The sequence below is a fragment of the Alexandromys fortis genome, unplaced genomic scaffold (genome assembly GCF_014885135.2).
Source record: "Alexandromys fortis isolate MF-2015 unplaced genomic scaffold, M_Fortis_MF-2015_v1.1 scaffold_143, whole genome shotgun sequence".
NCBI lineage: Eukaryota > Metazoa > Chordata > Mammalia > Rodentia > Cricetidae > Alexandromys > Alexandromys fortis.
Window position 1 is genome coordinate 4085364 of NW_026068044.1, and position 19546 is coordinate 4104909.

The following is a 19546-nucleotide window of genomic DNA, read 5'->3' on the forward strand; positions in this document are numbered from 1 at the left end:
AGGGAGGGAGGGAGGGAGGGAGGGAGGGGCGGAGATTAGCTGGCCAGGTAACCTCTGGGGCTGAGCATTCTCTTTAGGTCTTCATGGGCTGCAAACAGCAACTCCCATGAGAACGATAGCATTTACCATTCTAGCGAGGCCGTAGCCTAGGTCACAGAGCCAGGACGTGACGACAGAAATCAGGACCACCGCCATGGCCTTGTATGACTTTTCAAACTCTGACGTTAGCGAGACTTGTGATGGCGTCCAGCTCCCACCCCAGGGCTTTGGGAGAAATAACCAGTTACCTTGCTAGTGGGTAACAGCTCTCCGTGCGCTTAGTAGCTGGCAACATCGTGACGCAAGCTGCAAGCCGGCGCCGCCACCTCCCCAGCTTTATACAGCCCCTTGACAGTCACGTGGGTCTTTTTTCCCATGCCCAAGAAAGATGCCATTCGCTTCTAATTCTTTGTAGACTCCTGCCAGAGTCTTTTTATTGTACTCAAACAGCACCAGTTCTGTCCTGAGAGCCTAATGAAGGCTTTGGAACTAGCCAAAAAAACAATAATAGTTGGCTATTGTTCACGCCCTCTATTTCTATTTAGAGCGACTTCTTTGGGGGATATAGAATGGTTTTGAGTGGCCCTGCTGTACTGGACCATACAGAGGAAATTAATGTCAAGTGTGACAGTCAATCTCTGGGCCGTTTTGGTTTTTTTTTTTTTTTTTTTTTTTAATATTCTACAAGAGTAATCACTTCTCAAGATCCTATTCATAAGGCAGGTTTTAGAGTGCTGGCGCCCTTGTCATTTTTATAGGCTAATGGATACTTCTCAATTTAATAACATCTTACATCTGAACTGGCTTGGGCGGTCTCTAAAGTGCCATTCCTCCGCAGCATCTCATCTGCTTCGGTGACATTTCTATGAAGCAGACACAGCGTTACCTTTCGATACGGCGGAACACGGCAGAGCTGAGCCAGGATGTGAGCTTATGTAGCCGGTGCGGGACCGCAGCCCCAACCGGGGCTTGGCGATGGGAGTGATGAACTATTTATCTTCTCACACATCGGCTACTGGGCAGTAAAGTGGGAACGAGACTGTGAAAAATGACACAGAAAGGTGGGCTTGTGTGCACCTCCATGGCCTGGTCACGTGAGGACATGAATAGGCCACGCATCCCTTGGGAGATGAGCTCACTGGAATCCACTGTGGTGTCGGCAGCTGCATGGGCCTTCATCACAGAGAGGGACACTGTCTTGACGTCTGAAGACACGCATGGCTGTCACAGATCTGGAGGCTGTCACTGGCGTCTACTGGGTGTGGGCTATCAGCACTGCCAAATGTTCTAAAACACATAGCACAGCCCTGCAGTGAAGAATTCTCCAGCCCTGTGACAAATCCCAGGCTCACAGATTCACCAGCCAGTCACAAGGAGAAAGAATGCCCTCTAGAATTATCACATGGTTAGCTTGGGGGAAGTCTACGTCTTTCTGTGGCAAGAGGTTATGAATGCCAGTAGAATCGCCATGAGCTTTGGTTTCCCAGTGGCCATGAATCTTGCTGCATCAAACCTTGGTCAAATGACTGTTTTTTCTGGAGCCAGAATGGGGGCTGGTGGCTTTCTGACTGTGACCTCCTCCTATGAGCTGTGTTTTCCAGAGGTCCGTGTGCTGTTAGCATGGTTGCTTTTCTACCCACAATGGTAATAGGGGAGTGTGTTCCCAGGGTAGCAGATGGAGAAATGATAGGACCTCTACAAGATGAAGTCTAACGGGAGGTTACAAGACTGGCCATATCCCTTACTCTGTCTTCCTGTCAGGCTGTGTGCCGGGCCACTCTTGCATGACACTGAGGTGCCATTGGTCATCAGGTGATGTAGTTAAGGAGATTATGATGCTATGGTATTTGAACGTTTAGCCTTGCCAATTGTGATATAAATAAACCTATTTTCTTTATAATTATGCAGTTTCAGGTTCAGCCTTATGATAACATAAAGTAGTCCAATTCAACCACCCATCATAAGACAAAAATAAACTATTCCAAGACAATGCAAGCCTGCAGAAAACGCATTTTTTTTTTTGCTGTGCTTGACAATGCCCCGTGAAGTTTGCTTACGTTGCCTCGTTTGAAATGATGTCATTCCTGTACAGCTCACTAACCTCGAATCCAAACTCACTACAAGTTCAAAGCTCTGCTGGAGGTGAAGAGGCAATGGCTCTGTTGAGTCTGAATTCAGATGCCAGCATCCACACAAAGGGCAATCGCACAGTGCACACCCCTCTAACCCCAGTCCTGGGATTGCAGAGACAGGTGGATCCCTACGAATCGGCAATTTTCAAGTTCAGTGGGAGAAGCACTCACAAAACGAAGATAGAGCATGCTTGAGAAAGACACCTGATGGATCTGACCGCCAGCATGCAAGTGTATACACGCCTGCATGCATATACATGCTCAGATGAGCACAGGTGCACATACGTGTGCACACACATGCATTTGCATGCACTCTCTCACACACATGAACACATGCAGGCATGCATACACTGACAAGAGCTATGGGAATGCATTCAATTATCCAGACTAAATAAATATACCCTGTTTGGAGCAATGATGTGTCTTATGCCTGATGAAGCTGAATGTAGTGGTATCAGTAGACTGTGTTCCTGCCACCTGGCTCCCGGCCATCTAGTTTTACCTGAAATAACAACACACAAATTGTATTCTTTTAATCACTGCCTGGCCCATTAGTTCTAGCCTCTTATTGACTAATTATCACATCTTGCTTTAACCCATATTTAATAATCTGTGTAGCACCACGAGGTGTGGCTTACCAGGAAAGATCTTTACCTGGGTCTGTGTGGGGTGGGAGAATCGTGGCGACTGCCTGACTTGGCTTCTTTCTCTCAGCATTCTGTTCTGTCTACTCCGCCTACCTAATTTTCTGTCCTATCAAAGGGCCAAGGCAGTTTCTTTATTAACCAATAGACAGATGACCCTCCTCCATCAGCTGAAGGAGCCTCCTACCTGGAAGCAGCTCACGTGTCCCAAAGTTCATAGTTGGCTCCTTTTCTCCATGACAGGATTACAAGCTCTCTGTGGTACACAAGCACTTGCATCTTAATTAGCATGTCAACTGTTTCTTTGTCCCTCTACCCACAAAATCTTGTTTCATAACATCTTGAATCAGCTCTAGCCCTTTTCTAGATTAACTTCCTAAATCCCCTTCCGAGATTCATCTCACAATTGCAGGGAAAGATGGAAGCGCCCAGTGCCTGCCGGCTTCCATACAGAATACTTTCCTCGGAAGGCTATAGGCTGTTAAGTTGTAATACATTTCTCTTCTCTAATCTCTATGCATTGAACATGTCCAAAATATAAATAGTTATGGCTCGTGTTATTGCCCAGTTCTTACAGTTTCCAGTGGGGCAGAACTTCTGCGGGTGAAAGTGGTCCCCTCCTCTCTGTCTGGATCTGGCCATTACCCACAAGAGCCCTGAAGTAGACCATAATCTTTACCTTCCATGTTAGCTTGGATTATTTTTGCTCTATGCCCAAAGCCTCACTCACCAAACATAAGAAAAGTTTACTGCAGACGAAAACAGCTAGAAAACTCAGCAGGAGACAATCTCAAGGGGAAATGATCCTTTAGAAAAAATGAGAAAGTTAACCGAGCCTTCCTAGGAAAACACGAAAGGAGAAGCACCTGTGGGGGAAGAGCCTGCATCACCTGAGGTCCACACCATCCACTCCTATTACAGCCCAAAGCAATCATATTGTTTTATAGCCGCTCTGCTTCCTAGACGGTCTCAGTTCAGCTGCTAATTCAAGTGCCCTTATTGCAAAAACTACTGCCAGCTCTCCCTGGCTGGGGGGGGGGGGCGGGGGGGGGGGAACAGTCCAAGGAGCACGGCCATTCCCCATTTCTGAGAGTGAGTTCTTCAGGCTCCAAGTTCAGTTTATTAGTTGTTCTTGAGAGTGGCAAGTGAACTGTGGTGTCCTATAAGCACCTGCCGGAGAAATGGGCTTCTCTCGACATTTCAATATAGCATCTCTCTTCAGAGTCAAACTTAGTCCAAGACGCATGAAGACCAACATGTCCCCATTACCACATATTGATAATCCAGGTAACAAAAGGGCTCCCTCTGTTTAAGAAATGGCCCCCTGGCCTGGTTTCCACAGCTAGGGGTGCTTCCCCAGCTAATTTCAGTAGATGCCAGATGGTTCATGATGGCAAAAAGAGCTGCAAATCTTAAAGACCATCTTTGTAAACTTTCAGAATGTCCTTAGTGGTGGTTCTCCACCTGTGGGTCACGACCCCACAGGGATTGCCTAAAACATATCCTGCCTGTCAGATATTTACAGTGCAATTCACAACAGTAGCAAAATTACTGGTATGAAGTAGTAATGAAAATAGTTTCAAGGTTGGGGATTACCGCAATGTGAGGACCTACCTTAAAGCATAGCCACATCAGGAAGGTTGAGAATCACTGGTCTATGGTAAACAGCCCAGAGGCAGGGACAGAGATCAACAGAACAAGGTGGGTTGTTGAGTTCTAAGGCTCGCCAAGTGTCAAGTGTTGACTTCCCGAAGAGAGAAAGGAGGGGAACATGCTCTCAGAATCCACAAGCCTAGGCCAGCAAGATAGCTCAGTGTAAGGACACCCACTACTGCCAAGTCTGATGACCCAGATCTGGTGCCCAGTACGCATGGGGTCAAAGAAAGGAGAGAGAGTCCTGCCAGGTATTCTTTGACCTTCATAGTGAACCATTTCACACGTGCATGCGTGCGCATGCTCAGTTAAGCATGCACATAGACAACAGTAATTAATTAATGTTATTTTTAAAAAAGAAATCCGTATGACTTTCCATCTCTGGGTGCGAGATCTGAGGAGAATTGTTTAATTTCTCGTCCGTAAACTAGGGCATGCCCAGGGCGAGTTACTTGAGTTGCTGAAGTTGACTTTATCCACAGAAGACCGTTCACATTTTGGTCATTCATTCAACAAATCTTTCGTAAGCACCTAGAGTTTGTGTGCTGTACTTAGCATTTGGGGTTCTGCAATGGGCCAATGTGACTATAATCACATAAAATCACAAAAACTCACAAAGTTTGCAGTGTATCGAAGGCACTCAGCAAATACAAGCAATTATTAGTGGTTTGCAATACCTTATTATTGATATTTTTCCCCACCCCAAAGGGAGCCTATATCTCAGAAAGCCTAAGTCTTGGCTCCCTGGGCACAGTGCTCCGGGAATGTGACCACTTCTTGGGAATCAACCTGGCTTTCTGAGAGTCTTTTCTTCCTTGAATTTTAATCACTTCTTAAAATATAGCTCCACTACTGGTCAGGGAGCCAGGGAACTGAGTGCAACCACTGTACTAGGTTGAGGTCTTGCATAAATTCTAATAACCTATGTAGCCCTTCTCAGGGCTCAGTTCTCTAGACGAGCCACGCCCAGCCAGCATGGGTGATCCACCCCTAATTCCCAAAACTCTGCTAGGTACAAGATTTTGGCTTTACCGTGACACCCGAGTCCTTCTGTTCTGATAAGCCATAGCACTGCTGACCTCTCCTGTGCCCTTTCCTTCGTGTTTGGAGGCAGTGAATGGAGGCAGTGTTGATACCAGCTTGTCTGAAGTCTCCCTGGCTCCTGCAGGCTCACCCCGTTGTCCTCCTCCACAGATCGCAGAGCCAAGTCCTGCTAGTTAAAGGGATCCGATACCCGGCCAGTGTCTCCCTCCTCCCACGGGTACTGGGATGACCGAAAGGCTGCCTTTTTTTCACTGTATTCCCGCTCACTATTGCTAATCCCCTTCACATTTCAGATCGCAGGCGCAGCTATGCTAATTAGCAGAGCCTCCTAAGCTCCGGATTTGGAAGAGATTGAACTAATCTAAAATGATAACACGGACAAAGTGACACGTAAGAGCTTGACTACGGATGGAGGCTAGGGTCACAGGCGCTGCTGCTCTGGCTGCAGCTGGGGAGCACGGGCTTGAAATGGGAGGATACGGCTGTGTTGGGAAGGTGTCTACAATGCCAAGGGACAGGCGGCATGCGCATCTAGTGTGTAAAGATCTAATGCATTGGTCTAGAAAAGCACATGAGAGAATACACACGTGGGCTTGGTACACACTTGTCTATATGAATGCAACCTACACAAAGGTAGATTTTTTTCTTAAGAGATTGATCAGTTAGTTGTTAAGCGTCCTGGCTGCTCTTCCAAAGGAGCAGGGTTTGTTCCCAGTACCCCCATGGCAGCTCACAACCATCTGTAGCTTCTGCCTGAAGGGAGTGGACACTCTTTTCTGGCCTCCACACCTCATTTATGCAGTGCACAGACATACAAGGAGGCAAAATGCCCATACACATGAAATAAAAACAAAATAAATTTGAAATTATGCCATTTTGTATAGTTAAAAATTTAAGTTATGCCATTTATTATAATTTAAACAAGTTAGTTCTTAGACAGTTTTGCATGTGTACACGATGTACGGAGACCACCCCGAGCCCCACTGCCCATCACCCCTGTTTACCCCCTCTGCAGCTAACTGTTGAGATAAGGACTAAATAAAACCCAGAGTTGCTGAACTGAAATAATTGCCAGTTTGGTTGCTGTTTAAAATTGCTTTTGTCGTCTAAATCCTTATATTAAAAATATTTTAGTTTGTTTGCAGTTTTGGCTTGTTGAATAGACACAATTTAAAAGTGTATTTGTCTTTAGAAGCTTACAAAGGATTAGGTTTCATTACCGTGTCTTCCAAGTGAAGTTTGTTCTTGTTATTTCTTTCTCCCCATTTCTTACCTCATCCCTGACACACACACACACACACACACACACACACACACACACACACCCGGCTTCCACCATCATCTCCTTTCAACTTTCACGTCACGAGTGACCTTTCACCTGCTCTCTCCACACCCGTTTCCCTCTTATAAGGCTTCATAGCCTAGCTCCCTTCTCATAAGCGTTCTTTCCATGCAGGTAAACCAACATTTAGGATCAGCCTAGGAGAGAGAACAGGAGATGTTTGTCTCTCTCGGACGACATTATCTCACACAATAGATTACAGAACATGCGCAGTCATGACCCATTGGGATGGGGGGGGGATCAAATGGCCCTTTCTCAGGGATCGCCTAAGACTGCAGGAAAACTCAGATACTTCCATCACAACTCATAACAATAGCAAAATTACAGTGATGAACTAGAAACAAAAATGGTTTTATGGCTAGGGGTCACCACAACACGGGGAGCTGTTGGAGGGTTGCAGTGTTAGGAAGGCTGAGAACCTTACCCGGTTTCTGGAAAACTCCAGAATTTCTCTTTTGTTCCTGTTTTTCGTTTGTTATTGGGTTTTGATTTCTGAGATAGGTTTTTCTCTGTGTAGCCGTAGATGGCCATGGATGTCCTGGAAGTCACTCTGTAGACCAGGCTGGCCTCAAATGAATTTCTGTTTCCTTACCAGCCGCACAAAGTCCCATTGTGTATGCTGGCCTCAGGCCCATCCAAGTGTTCTTGTTCCAGTTCCCAACTCTTGTGAGAGCTACAGTCGATATGGATGTCTGAGTATCTGGATTCCGTTTTTAAATTCCATCGCTTAGTAAAGCTCAGGCTTGGGCTCTGACATTCCAGTGCCCCTGTTATCCTATGACCGGCTGCCACACATGCAGACGCGTCTTGCTGATTTTACCATACTGATTATAAGTGACAAATTTGATGCATTTGAACTTTCATTTGGCTTTTCAGACTATAATCGCAAAGAGGAAAGGGGTAATACAATACACATATAGGATCAGGAACTTCCAGATAGGCGAGCATTAAGTGCATACAAGTGTCATATCTCCAGAGTCAGGAACCATGGAGTATGAGTAGAGAAGGCACATGGGATCATCTCTGCCAAAGCTTGGGAGCTTCTGAGGCTAGGCTTTCCCTCCCTTTAATAACACCCCCCCCCCCCGAGAAAGCAGGCACATATGAAGATCTCACTATAGGACTGACATGAAGCGGAATGGGTGATAAAGGTATTTACTGCCAACGCTGAAGACCCGAGTTCAATCCTGGGGAGTCACGTGGTAGGAGGAGAAAAATAACTAACGCGGGCTGTCCTCTATGCACACACACACACACACACACACACACAGAGAGAGAGAGAGAGAGAGAGAGAGAGAGAGAGAGAGAGAGAATAAACAATGTGATAAACTCAAAAGTCACATTGAGACAGAGATCTACTTGGAAAAGCTCAAATCCTCTCCTGTTCTGCTTCTATCTGCTAAAGTAAGCCCGAGAAAATGATGATTTTTGTTTCCATTGCTTTCAAAAGTCTCTCTAAATAACAGTGACCCAGCGGTTGCATTAAAATAACGCAGCCTTTTTTAAAAAAGTAACCCTAACACTTCCTTTAGAGAAGCAGTATTTTTCAGCGAGAAATAGACATTAATGTTGTTTACCTTTTACGCATTTGCCTCTTAATTCTCGAGGTAAGATAGTGACAGAGTCCTTAAACTAAAGGTTTAAAAAGAGCCAGCAGCAACAACTGAACTGATACTGTGGCAGGCCAGCTTAGGTTAATGGATCTTTCCTGCGCGCGCCGCTGAGAGCCATGAAACATTTCATTTGTAAATCTCCACTTCTCCCTGTTCATTATGAGCACTTGGCAGGGTGCACGCCCATCTCCTCACTTTCCAGGAAGTGGAAGAGGAAGAAGAGTGGACAGGACTGTGTATCTGGAGACACAGAAACATCCTGACATGGTGCAGGGTCCTCCCTTCATGAACTCCTCAGACACAGTGACTGTGCAGGTGCCATGCTCAGGAGAGATGACTGTACGGGTGCCATGCCCAGGTGTGATGACTTCACAGGTGCCATGCTCAGAAGCGGTGACTGTACAGGTGCCATGCCCAGGTGTGATGACTTCACAGGTGCCATGCTCAGGTGCTGTGGATGCACAGGTGCCATGCCCAGGCACAATGATGGCACAGGTGATGGCACAGGTGTCATGCTCAGGTGTCAAGTACGGTGACTGCACAGTTGCCACATTCAGCTGTGGTCATGCACAGGTGCTGTTACTGCACAGGTGTCATGCGCAGGTATGGCCATACTCAAGTGTGGTGACTGGACAGGTGCCATGCTCTGGTGCGTGACTGCACAGGTACTCTGCTCAGGAGAAGTGACTGCCCAGGTGCCATGCTCAGGTGTTGCCATGTTCAGGTGTGACCATACTCAGCTGCAGTGTCTGCACAGGTACCATGCTCAGGTGCATTGCCTGCACGGGTGCCATGCTCATTTGCATCAATCCAAAGTCAAGCAGCGATTTTTGTTTAATGTGTCTAAGAGGTGTGTCTCTCTTCCCCATTGATCTCCGTCCTCAAACACTCAGACGCCCCACTTGCCTTCAGCCCTGCCTCCTTCCTACCTGGCATCAAGCTTATGAAAGAGACATGCTTAGGAAGACCCCGAGTTCCTCTCTAGCCTTCTGTGAGTAGTATTGGTGTGTGATACAAAGCTAGGTTGGTCAAGGACAACAAAGCTTTTTAGACTGCATCCGTCTGTTAACTCCTCACCAGAACAGAAAGAAAACAGTTTTGACTTACGAGGACACCTGTGGGGCATAAAAAATGGGTGTGGCAGGTACAAGGTGGATAGACTAAAGAAGGGTAAGGAGATGGTCAGTGTGCTAACCATGTCAGAATGCCTGCCGCTACACACTTCACATAGATCTAGGTTTTTTGTTGTTGTCTTGTCTGTGTGTGTGTGTGTGTGTGTGTGTGTGTGTGTGTGTGGTTCTTGGGGTAGAACCCAGAGCTTCATACATGCTAGACAAGCAGACAAGTGCTCTACCACGGAACTGCACATCCTACCTTTTTTTTTACTTTTTATTTCAAGACAAAGTCACACTGAGTTTTTCAAGTTGGACTTGAAATCACTCCGAAGCCCAGGCAGGGCCTTAACATTCAGATGGTTCCCCTGCGTCAGCCTCTGAAGTGGCTGAGATTATAGGCCTTGGTGACCAGGCCTGGTTATGAATTCTTTCTCAAGAAAGATGTGTTTTTAACAAACAGTGCTGGGTGCAGGGCTGGGAGGTGCAGCTCAGTAGAACATGTGATTATTAGCATCTAGGAAGCCTGGCTTCCCCTGCCAGGGCACACACAGAGAAAGCTCCCACCCCCAAATGAAGCCTTGTGGGGAACTGTCTATGACGGAAATCAGTGATGGAAGGTTCTTGTTGGTCAATAAAAGTTAGGTCCTAATAGTGTTTAACAGAATTGTCCTAAGGTAATTTTAAGACATAAGAGCATAAACCTATGTGAGAGCCCACACGAAGGAGCTGAGTAACAAACCATCTTATCTAAGACTGAGAAAAGTGAGTGAGCTCCAGACTCTCCCCCTCTCCTCTTGGGAAGGGACCGGAAACTCATCCTCACGGATGTAAAAGCCAAAGCTGACCTCTTACTTCTGTGCTGACCCGAGACTCTATCCCAGCTTCCGGAGTTACTTTTTAAAAGCCTACTGTTTTCTTTTATTTATTTCCTACTAACTTGATATCTAAGAATATGTAAGGCTTGCAACGGTCTCCTCCTCCCCATCAGAGCGGAGAATTCATCTGTAGCACTTATCGACTCTCATAAGCTCACCAATTAATGTCTGTCTTGAAATCTGCCGTCCCTGGGTTTCCAGGGGTTCCGTCTCGCCAGGGCCCTCTGTTCTTGTGCACCCTGATGCCCGCCCTTGAGGTTGACGCTGTCTACAGGCCTAGAATGGCTGTGGAAGGCACAATCAGAGCCGCTGAGGGGGCCTAAGTACTCCTCAGGGGATGATAGGGAGAGAGCGTCCCTGTGTGTGGATGCTAGTTCTGTGCTGCTGGCTTGCGAAGTGGAAGAACCTGTAGGCTAATTCTCCACAGATTTAACTAATGGATGGAATTACACACAGCAAACGGAGAGGCCTGTTCTTCCCGCTGCAAACCTGGTGGGGTCTTGAAATAACAGAGTAGAGCGCCCTCTGGGGGAGATACGGCGCACACCAGGAACAGCCCCAGTGGTGACAGGCAGCTTTAAACAGAGCCCTCATCCCACCAGCCCTCCCTGCCTCAGCCCCTCCTGGGCTGTGTGGCTTCACAATCTTTTTGTCTTCCCTCTTTTCTTTCCCTCTCCTTTGGAAGTTCTCTTGTTTATAAGTGCGGTCCGGGAGAATTAAGGATATACTAATTTAATGACCAGAAATTCAGAAAATACTTTGGAGTTTCTGCTTCTGAAGTCTTTCACCCTGGGTTAGCATTGATTCTTGAGGTAACCCCTCTCCCACCGGATATCTTATATTTCCATAAAAATAAATATAAATAAGCAGGGATACTCTTGACGCTTGGCAGTGGACTGGGGACCAGGAAGCAGCCAGGTGCCCAGATTGTGACCTACGTTATAGCCCAAGACACCTTTATTTTTTTTTTTTAAGTGCTAGAGGCGGAATACCCGCTGAGGCAAGTATATGGACTCTGAAGGCAGACTGCATGGATGTGAATTTAATGTCTCCTACTTCCTGGGGGTGGCCTTCACACCGGTTTGCTCGACAAGGACTACGTCCTCATCCGTGGGTAAAGCCGCCCTTGCTCGGCGACAACACTGCCACGCAGCTGAAGTCCCTTAGCAATCGATGACGAACTAGCAGTCGCTCTAATGGGAAGGCTGCTGTTAAAAAGACATTTTCAGGCCATGATGTCTATCTTTGCTGTCATTTGTATATTATGGTGCTGGTGTGGGTGGCTGGGAAAGCCGTCTCTAACACACACTCCCAGCCCCCAGAACTTAGCATCTGGGGACAGTTTCCCTCTTGTGACAATTCTACCTGGAAGAAAGGTTTATTATTTTATCCTAGGAGTTTGCATACTGTGTGTTAGCAGAAAAAGCAGGTAGCATCTTGTAAAGCATCATTTGAAGAGACCCTGAGGCCGGGGGGAACAACACAGATTTAGGGTGTCAGAACTGGTCGTGGGAAAAACAAAACAAAACAAAGAAACCAAAAAAAAAAAAAAAACAAAAAACAAAAAAACCACTCAGCTACCTTGGGAGCCTGACCTGCACTAGAGGTTTCTGAAGTTTTAATGAATTAAATAATAAGAGCACTTTACCAGAAATGAGTCACAAGTTAAAAACATCGCACAGCTAATGTTTTTGATACTAAAATGATGCGTGTGTTCTTTGTCCTGTCTGTAACATACCAGAGTTTTGCTGGGAGGCTTGGTCTGTGGAAAGCTATTAACGGGTGGGTGACTGCTTACTCTTCAAGGTCATCTCAGTCAGAAATGAAATAGACTTTGAATCAGATCCTGGAATCTGAAAGCATAAAGGGATGGCGCTGTCCTAGGGGAGCATGGGAGATTTAAACCAGGGGAGAAGACGACAAAGCATGGGTGCAAGGTTTCTTGGGTGAGTAAGAACGGCTCAGAGGAAGAGGCTTGTAGGTGATTAATAACTAGGGGGGATAGCCTGGGGAGCCCCTATCCAATGACAAACAGAATAAACCAACGGCTGACTCGTGTGTGTGCGTGTGTGTGTGTGTGTGTGTGTGTGCGTGTGTGTGTGTGGTACAGGCATGTGTGTGAGCTGGTGCTTATGCACAAGGCTAGAAGAGGGAGATAGGTTGTCCTCTGTCAGTTTCTGCCTTGTTTCTCTGAGGCAGCGTCTCTCTTACTGAACCTGGAGCCTACTTTTTTTTTTTTTTTTTTTTTTTGCTTTGTTTTGTTTTTTGTTTTTGTTTTTTCAAGACAGGGTTTCTCTGTGTAGCTTTGGTGCCTGTGCTGGAACTAGCTCTTGTAGACCAGGCTGACCTCGAACTCACAGAGATCTGCCTGCCTTTGCCTCCCCAGTGCTGGGATTAAAGGCATGTGCCACCACCGCCCGGCGAGCCCACCTGTTTTAGTGAGATCGGCAGCCAGCAAGCCCCAGTGATACCCCTGCCTGTGCCCCTCAGTGCTAGAGTTCCAGGCATGTCCAGGACTAAACCCAGCTTTAATGAAGGCTTAGGGCCCTGACTCAGCAGCTCCCCTCCCCCTTAACTGCTGAGCTTTTTTTCTGTCCTGTCTGCCTTGTTTGCTTTGGTTTTATTCACAAAAAAAAAAAAAAAAAAAAAAAAAAAAAAAAAAAAAAAAAAAAAAAAAAAAAAAAAAAAATAATTCACAACTGGTCGGTCGAAAGTTTGGAAGTTTAGGGTTGTTTTGTTTGGGGTTTGCTTTGCAGTGGGGAAAACCACAGCGAATAATACTTGGTGGTTGTAAACAAGTCCCCACAGACACAGAAAGAATGAACAAGGGAAAGGCTCCACAGTCGCTCTGCGGTGTGTGGTCTTTGCTCAGGGCGTTCGTGTTGACTGAACTCCATACGGCACAGTTCTGGTCTTCTGCGGAGAGACAGCCAACACAGTGGTCAGTGTCTGGTGGCTGCTCGCGGCATGTCCTGCGAGACGCCAGGTGGTTTCTATTTCCAGGCTCCTACAATCCTCAGGGTGACTCACAGACACAATTCGGGTTTCATTCCAATGAGAAAGGGATCTCTGAGCGACGACGTGGCCAGGGAGAGTCCCCAGTGTCATAGAAGGTGTTGGGGGTGTGAGCACCTTTCCACAGAGCAATGTGGCCAGCTCCTCTAAGTCACACACGGACTTCGGGGGCAGAATCACATGGTTAAAAGGAAAAGTGTAAAAGTGCACCTGGAAACCTAAGAAGCCTCCTTTCCAGGAGGTGGCATTGGCTGATGTGATGCTAATTATAATACCAGCTGAAAACAATTAAACACCTCTCTGTGAGTGGAAGGCATTATCATTTAAAAAAACCGGCAACTCAAATATTTTCACACATCTTTATGGACCCGAGGCAGCTTATTGAAATCAAATAATAGTTAACATTGTGAGAACTTGAACACTTACCAGTGTGGATTGATTTCAAAAACATGCCGTGCAGTGAGATATAAAACAAACAAACAAACAAACGAGAACACCGTGGGCTCCAGACCGCTACGTGCCTGGCATGGTTTGAATCTGAAGCGTTCCCCGGGGCCCCGGGTTTTAAACCCTTGCTCCCCAGCTGGCAGCGCTATTCTGAGAGGCTGTGGAACCTTTAGGAGGTGAGACCTAGCTGGCAGAAGTAGGTCAGTAGGGACGCCTTTGAAGGGTTTTCCCAGTCCTGGTTCCCTGAACTCCGCTTCCTGTTCTGCCAGGATGTGAACCGCATCCTGCCTCATGCTCCTGCCGCCGTGACCCCAGCTGCCCCTCCGTGCCACAAATCTTTCCTCTCTTAAGCTGTTTCCGTCAGGTATCCTGGGACTCAGAAGGAACTAATACATCCATAATTATGAATCTTTCAGTCAAATCTTCGAAATCCAAAGCCATACGGTGGATTATACATGATTACTTGTCCATTCAGAAGGGTCCTGAGCCATGGTGCAGGTTGTGGTACACTGCTGGCTGCTCTGACTGACAGGCCCTGGGATGTCAACAGCCTCCTATAAATCATTCGTTTCTCATTTAAGTCATAGTTGCCCACGCGTGTTCCCTAACAGTTGATATCAGAGGCCTGTGGCTCAGTTTTATCTGGTATTGACATCTGCGTGGGAGCTGGGGGTACTTCAGTCTCTGGCCTGGGGCCGGTACCTCGGCTAACTACAGCAGCCGTCTACCAGTCCTGACAATGTTCCCACGGGCAGAGGCCGCTCTCTGGAGCTAGGTCCTGCGGTTTGTCCCTGAAGTCTGCAGAGGATGGAGTGCCATCTGATGAAGGGACACTGGGCGTTACAGCGGTGTGCTGCAGGCTCGAAAGCCGTTAGATAAAGGCTGGAAAACACTCCCCGGCGTGACCCAGGTATACGAGAATGGGGGCAGGTGAGGACAGTCCCGCGCAGGCGGAAGTGGGTTTGATGTAAGTGTGAACAGTAGAGGCCACAGCTTTGCCTGAGGGAACCTGAAAAGCAGACAGTCAGCTAGAGAGAGAGCAGTGTGACAGCTGGAAGGCCACCCTACCCTGGCCTTCAGTGGAGGGCTTTGCCTGCACGCTGCCGTGTTTATCCTGACTATGGCCACGTGAGTTGGATCTGGAGCTGGTTTGGCGTCATCCAGACAAACTCTCAGTGCCTGTGGCCTGGGTATTGTTACACAAGGGTGGGCAGGCCCAACTGCTGTGTTTCTTCCTTTTGGGGTAGCTTGAGTCTGAGAGTGGCCTTGTGAAGGTTGCTCAGCCCTAGCGGTACCCTTGGGCTGTTGGCTGGACGGGACCCCGAGATTGGCAGAAGCCCAGTACCACTGTATCGTCTGGGTTTCTTACAGGCCAGGGAACCGTTAGGGCCATTTTTCTACACACTGTCTCGTGGCAAATCCGAGGTGACACCAGGTGTAAGGCACAGTGCTAAAGAAGAGAAAATCAGCAGCATTTGTTGGAGGCTGCTGAAGGAGCTCACTTCTCAGAAACACCCTGACTCCAGATTCGCTACCCGCGAGTGTGTGTGTCTGAGAGCAGTTTCTTCCTCTGCAATCCAGCCGGCTTCAGACTATGAATATTAGGCAACAATTAGAACTGTGCCCATGAACAGTGGACACAAGTGTTTGCGTGAGATTTTTTGTCATTATCCGCATAATGCAGTCACCAAAGCATCGTGTGCTATACACCTCATCGTAGGCATTACAGGAAACAGAGCGACAACTTAGGCATCGGGATGCACACGCACAGGCTCCACGGCCATGCGAGGCCCTTTTACGAAAGGGGAGGAGGGTCCAAGCACCCGTGGATTGCGCTGTGGGCCAGGTGTCCTAGAACCAATCTGCCCCAGACACCAAGGGACAGCTGCTCAACACGGTCAGTAATTGCGGACTCAAGAAGGTTATGTATTGCGTGGAAGAAACCAACGAGCAGGGGAGGGGCGGTGAGATCAACAACCGGGACGCGTGTCAGCAGAAACAAACCGGAAGAATCTCAAGGTCACAGGGGGTCTCCAGAAGGGCACAGGAAGGAGTGCGCAGGAAGCGTGTGTGCCTGCACCCCGTTCCTCTCCGTCTTCAAAAGGCAGTTTAATTTTTCATTTTAGTATCATCCCAGTTGCTTTGCTCTTAATGAATTCTTTCATCACCTCAGACTTGGGTTTGAACGGCACTTTACCAATGACTGTAAGAGACGGCCGAGGGCATAAGGATACAGAATTTAGTGCTTAATAAAGGAAAAGCGGGCGCCAACGCAGAGTGCCGCCGCTGCCACCGACGTACCGCACTTCAGCAGAATTACAAACAATAATTCCTACAGTGTTACCGGACGATAGTGTCGCAGAGTCTGGGGTTTCATGAAAGCTCGGCACAGGGGTCAGGGACGCCAAAGTCCACGGAGGGCACTGACGACATTTAGGTGCGGCCTGGGCAGGCGGGTGCAGCAATGACTCAACTACAGATGAGCGAACAGGCTGGAGGGCAACGGGACTCCTCCAGAGTAAGCTGGCTGGCAGAGGGCTCCTGGGTGATGTCATCTCTTCCGCACCCCACCCGTGCCCGGGAAGCCTTATAAATTCAAGGCAGATGCTTTGATTCATTTACAACATTATGAGATTGTTTGATGGTTGATCCTCCATTTAAACAATGAATTCTGGCCATTGTCACCCCACCCCCTCTCTCATTCCCGGCTTTGTCTCACTGGAAGACCTCTTCCCAATAGGTCTCCTTCCTTCCTCCAGGGCCTCTTCTCGTGCGGGACCCACTGAGTTTAATGGGCTTTTCCTGCTCAGGCGTAGGTGGAGCGAGGACAACTTATCTGCTGCTGTACCACTGAAGAAAACGGACAGCACCCTCAGCAAGCTTCGTAAACAGTGACTAGGAGAGGAGTGTGGGCACGGCCCCTCCCTGGGACCAGGCGGGTCAGCAGCTGCGGCGGCAGCAGCAGCAGCAGCGAGCTCCAGAGTGGGGACTGTATTCGTGCTCTTGGTTAGCTTCACCGGAATACAGCCATTTTGCTAGTATTCACACCAAGAAGAAGGGACTTAGTAAGTTCGGAACCTTGATTCTATTGATCAGAGCAGTGTTGGCGCCCCCTTCTGGTATATTCTCAGGGGTCATGTCTCACGGAGGGCAGAGGTCACAGTATGCTCTACTTTGTACAGGGTCCTTGACCACACCCGAGAGCTACTCTACAAATGGCTGGGTACACAGGTCCCACCGTCTCAGGAAAGACATAGGAAGAGGACCCTGCAGTGTGTGACAATGGAGCTACCAGCCACATTCTCCATAAGCCGTGGTCCATGTTCAGTTCCTTCTGCTGCGTGGTTGCTCTCAAGTTCCTGTTGTACCCACCTCTGCAGCTCCGATCATGTTAACTCGGAGCTTAAAACGGCATGTTCTTCTTCCTGCCGACTCCTTCAAGCGCTTTCTCCGCATGTAGCTGTCCATTCCTTAGTTACGTTCTGGGGCTGGTTAGTACCCATGTGGTGAGGGCCTGCCCGTGGTACACGAGAGAGACCTAGTTTCTACTGTCGCGGGTTTTCTAACCTAGTGAGACAGACGCACAAGTATACTGGATGTGCGGTGAAGCCAGATCCCCATGGCTGTGTGACAGGGCGGGCGGGGTGAGTGAAGTGCGCATGACTGCTGGGCTGCCCATGGCTATGGCCGTAAGAGGACGCAGGTGAACAGGGCCCCACATCGCTATTACCTAGCAATTCCCTCTGAGATAAAACCTTCCATCTTGGGAGGGACACTCCTTGAAGATGCTCTAAAGGGAGAAGAAACATTCTATCCTGAAGGAAAGATCCTTAAGATTCAGGAGGTGAACCAACTCAAAAGTTTAAAGGAAGTCTCTAAAATCAACCAGATTCACAAGACTCCAGCCCCAAGCTCTAAAAGGCCATAAGGATGCCTGAAAGACATGCTCAGAGAAGCTGAGCCACCTGGAAGAGGCTCAAAGCATCTGTGCTGAAAAAAGAAAAGCAAAAACTACTTGTCTGCCTGTTGAACTGCCTGTAAATTGTACAGTGTGCCCTGTAAATTGTACAGTGTGCCCTGTAAATTGTACAGTGTGCCCTGTAAATTGTACAGTGTGCCCAGAGTCCCCAGCTTTCATAGACAGTCACCCATGCTGGGGTGAGCCGGTGGTCATAGAGCTGTCTTATGTCACTTCTGTTCAATTAAGTAACACCTTCCTGTATGTGGTAGTTTGAAAGAAAATGGCCCCCAAAGGGAATGACATTATTAGGAGTTATATCTTTGTTGGAGTGGGTATGGCTTTGTTGGAAGAAGTGCGTCACTATGGAGACGGGCTTTGAGGTCTCATAAATGCTCAAGCCATGCCCAGTGAGACAGACCCCTTCCTGTTGCCTGTGACTCAAGACTCTCAGCTCCTTCTCTGGTATCATGTTTGCCTGCATGCCGCCTTGCTTCCCGCCATGACAATAATGGACTAAACCTCTGAACCGTCACTGAGCCACCACAATTAAATGTTTTTTTTTTTTCCTTTATACGAGTTGCTATGATCTCTTCGCAGCAGTAGAAACCCCAACCAGGACAACATACTCCAGCAAATAACTCCAACAAAACCCATTGGACTATGGTGGTCTCCTTACTTTGGTCTGTCCTTGATTCCCTATGTGGGGAGAATGGGCATCATGCATATATCCCCAAATGTAGTATCACACAATGATCACCATGGAACTGGGAATGAGAGAAAGACAGGAAGTAGCAGGGACAGCATACCACTGCCCAAGGTCCTACCATCAGTGACCTACTTCCTACAGCTGGCTCCGTTTCTCCAAGCCTATAGAACCTCCTCGATAAAGCCACCAGCTGGGTGGATGAAGATAGGAGTTTGTGGGGACATTCATATTCTAGTCATAGCATCTGGAGGCTCATCTGAGGGAGAAATACTGAGGATGAACCTGGCAGACCTTCGAGGTCCAAAAACACCAAGTGTTTATCACTCCAGACTGGGCGGTGGCCCACCTGAGAGCCCTGTTGACTGCATGTATTGGTTTCAATGTGAAATGTCCCCCAAAGTCTCGTGTGTTGCAGTCTTGGTCTTTGGCTAGTGACACTGTTTGGCAGTGATAGAAGTTGTGTGGGCATTGGTAGCCTTGTTGGAGGAAATAAATCACTGGGGGGTGAGCCATTGGACGGTAGTGGGGAGACCATACCCGCGTCTCTTCCCTCCTACCTGATCCAGATCCTAACTTTCATATAAGTACGTGGTTTGTAGTAAACCCTTTGGCAATGTTCTTGTACGTTTACAATGAACATATACAAATAAACCGAAGCACACTGGGGATTTATAGTTCACTTGGTTGAAAAAAATACACCTCTGCAAGAGCCAGGAGCGTGGGGGATAGTTTGATTCACTGCTTCAAAGAGGCGGAAACGAAAACACAATTTGGTTTCTGCCTTCAAACTCGGATTTTGATGATCATTAAACAAATACCAGATCAGTCACTTGAGCTTCGATTAAACATCGCATGGAAACGCTAGCAAGAGGAGGAACCACGTTCCCCATTCAGATGTTGTTTCCTTTTAAATTTTATTTTAAACGTGTTTATGAACCTTGTTTAACAGCCGGAAAGCAC